Raw genomic sequence first — 3,253 nt, forward strand, 5'->3', positions numbered from 1 at the left:
CGCATACATAGCTACTGTATTCGATGCTCTGGGAATGAGAACGGGCTGGATATACTCGGGAAGTGGAGGCCACACTGAATGATCCAGCATGGGTTTCATGTCTGGGGGTTCAGATCTGACTGATTTCTGACTCAGAGGAGGAGGAGTGTGATCTTTGGCGGTAATCTGGCTTTGAGCATTTTAAAGTATCTTAATCAGCTCCATGAGCTGTGAGTCACTGCTGCAGCGCCACCTGCTGTCTGTGCAGCCAAACTATAATATCTAACTTCCTGTTGATGTTGTTGCACCTGCAGCAATCATGGATTTCATATACTGTGTATACATTTATATATTTCAACCATATGACCTCTGGTGGGCTCCATAATCCAGCAGACAGCATTTACCAAACTGTCAGTGTGAGTTTGATGAAAGGAAAGCTCCACTGGTGTGAACACATTCAGTAAGTGTACAGGTGTGGGTGACATCACAGCCCAACAGGTGTGTAAGCAGAGTGAATCCATATGGTTGCAGCCCTTTAGCCCAGTATTTATATATATTAAGCTGCCAAGAATGAGATAAAGACAGAGCTCACGTTTCCCAAACAACATCTCAAATTTAATAAACACTTTGTTTACCTGTTTTCAAACTGTGAGGGTCGGTTAGAGTCCAGACCAACCAATCACATCCAGTAACACTCCAGCCTTCATCTGTTCGGCCCAATTTAGACTTAGTTTCAGTCTGAAAATGTAACAGTTTAGTTTTGGTCAAATTTCAGTATTTTGATTTTTTTTTTTGTTCACTAACCTGAAGATATTTGTCAGTAAATTTTTTTCTTCACACATGCATCCTTAAATTTGGAGTTTTCTAATCATATTGAGCGTTTACAGCTGCCGCCATCTTTGTTGAATGCTTACAACTCATTCTCATCCCAGCTCGTCACGTATGGACGCTGCGTCAGCACCACTTACCGTCACTTTTTAACACCCTGGCTACCTTTTAGCGTCGTTTCTCCACATGTAGGGTTCCATGGTAAAGTTAGCAACAATGCATTTACAACCTCAGGTTAGAATTTCAAAATAAAACTGGTGGTTAAAGTTGTGAAATGTTAAAGTTAGGTTTATAAAAAGATCATGGTTTGGGTTGAATTTAACTACATTACTTATGTGACTTATGTAAGTTACTTACATCGTGGTGCAATGTTGACTTTTTGTTTCACACAGAAAACGAACATTGGTCTCCTGGATGAAAGCCATTTTTCTAACCAGTCCACCCCGACCACAGTCTGACTTTTCTGTATTTAAAAAACAGGCCTCCGGTTAGCGTAGAACAATGTTGGTAACAGATGCTAAAGGAACTGACAACACATACTATCTGACGCCATGAGAATGAGAATGGGCTGTTACTTACTGGATAACAAGCTTCTGGTCAAACTGGTCAAGCATCTAAATCAACTTTTAATTTTACATTAAAACAGTAATCACTTCATTTGTCCTTTAAGTTTTGATAAAACATACTGTCAACAACTATTTTTCTTCACAGTTTTTGCGTTGATGAAGTTAACCCAGCAACACTGTTTATGTTGACACTGTAAGCTAATCAGGTTCAGGCTCGCCACCAGCCCTGGGTATAAACACTCCTTCATTACTGAACCAAGTGTTTGATAATGATTGATAAAAGACATAAGAAAGGATCGTAAAAGAAGTTATTCCTCCAACCTGCACTGCTAATTAGCTAATGTTAGCTTCCAGCATGTTACTAATAAGTGTGTTTCCATCCACCTTGTTTTCTGTTAGCGTGTATAAAGACCTGAGCGGAAATGTCTGGCTGTTTATTCTGGATGGACATCAGAGATAATGATTAGTCTCCCTAACTGATTCAACACAGCGCCCGGAGGTCGGAGACAACATCTATTGGTCGGTCTGGAGGCAGAGAGATCCTGATTGGGTGCTCAGACATGAAGCTTGTACTTTTTAAAATTTTCGTCTCTGATTTGTTGGTTAACAGCAGAGCGATGGTAAGCTTAGACTGATTTTGGGAAACGTGATCGCAGTCGGTGAGAGACGAGAGCATTTACACCAACTTCCCCGTCAGAGCTCTGCCCTGTAAACATTAAGCCTTGGTCACACCTGGATAGCCTGCGGAGTTAGTGTTTGTTTCTATCACCCTGTAGTCCCAGGCGGGTGGGGTAGTTGGTTACTGACACATATCGCAGTGGATTTGTTAAAGAGCTATTAAATCAGAATCTGATTTAATCCCGTTTGGTTTTACAGCCCTGATGCAGTCAGATAACAGAAAGCGATGGGTTTCCTCTGTGCAGGTTGTTTTACATAGAAATGAACTGAAAGTAAAGTCTGTCCTGAAACTGATGGATGATCAGGAACCTGCAGGTCTGATTGTGATCAGCTGCAACTTTGTGGTAAAAACCTTCACAGGAACCGAAGCAGAAGAAAATAAAGTTCAACAGTTTCTCTTTTATCGGAGACAGAAAAGTCTCAACAGGTCTTTGTGTCCAACGTCAGCGATCCAGTCCAACAGGTGTGCGTTAAAGTCCACTTCATGTGTGATTGTTTATGTTTCTTTCTTTCTCAGGACTCTAGGACTTCTCAGAACTTAACCCTTAAGTGCATTGAGAGCATGTGACTGTGCATTCAAATGGTGTCGGAATAATCGGATGAATTATTTCCCAACTGGGAAACTTCACGTGAACGCCCCCTGAAGTCAGAACAACAACTCGGAAAGTCTGAGAACATTTTGGTGCACAAGTTGCCAGGTTGTTGACATCATATACATGGAAACATGGTGGACAAACATGGCAGATGGTTTGAAACATTTCTTGCTAACGCGTAATTCGTAATATGGTATTAGGTTAGTTTAGGTTTGTTTCCTGTCCATGTAGTGTGTCCAAAATTAATTAGGAAAGTTATTTATTTGCAGTAAAAGCAATATGTCAGTAGTTTCAGGTAATGTACTGGTGCTGTTGGAAACAAATCTAAAAATAAATTGTAATAGAAAGTTTTAACCTCTTTCACCACACTTTGATGACAACAATCCAACACATCTTTGTAGTAGCGTCCATGTTGTTACCACATTCCAACTTAAGAGCACATTAACACACACTGAAGTCTAAAGAACAACTTCACACCTCAGGAAATGGGACCATCCGAGGAGCACGCGAACGCACCATGACTGTGACGGAAAGTGGTTTGGTGTCAGGTGGAGTTGGCAGGACTCTGAAAGTGTGTTTCTGCTGAATCTTGGTTGCTCTCTAACTTAC

At 41.0% G+C, this 3,253-nt stretch overlaps 1 long non-coding RNA gene across 1 annotated transcript; it reads right to left on the reverse strand.

Annotated features, from left to right (window-relative positions):
- Positions 1-567: 567 nt before the first annotated feature.
- LOC123964889 lies at positions 568-3,240 on the reverse strand. Its single transcript, XR_006823562.1, has 2 exons — positions 1,165-3,240; positions 568-717 (listed from the first exon to the last, which is right to left on the reverse strand). It is a non-coding gene; the product is annotated as an uncharacterized LOC123964889 (long non-coding RNA).
- Positions 3,241-3,253: the final 13 nt, after the last annotated feature.

The sequence above is a fragment of the Micropterus dolomieu genome, unplaced genomic scaffold, assembly GCF_021292245.1.
Source record: "Micropterus dolomieu isolate WLL.071019.BEF.003 ecotype Adirondacks unplaced genomic scaffold, ASM2129224v1 contig_6074, whole genome shotgun sequence".
Classification (NCBI taxonomy): Eukaryota; Metazoa; Chordata; class Actinopteri; order Centrarchiformes; family Centrarchidae; genus Micropterus; species Micropterus dolomieu.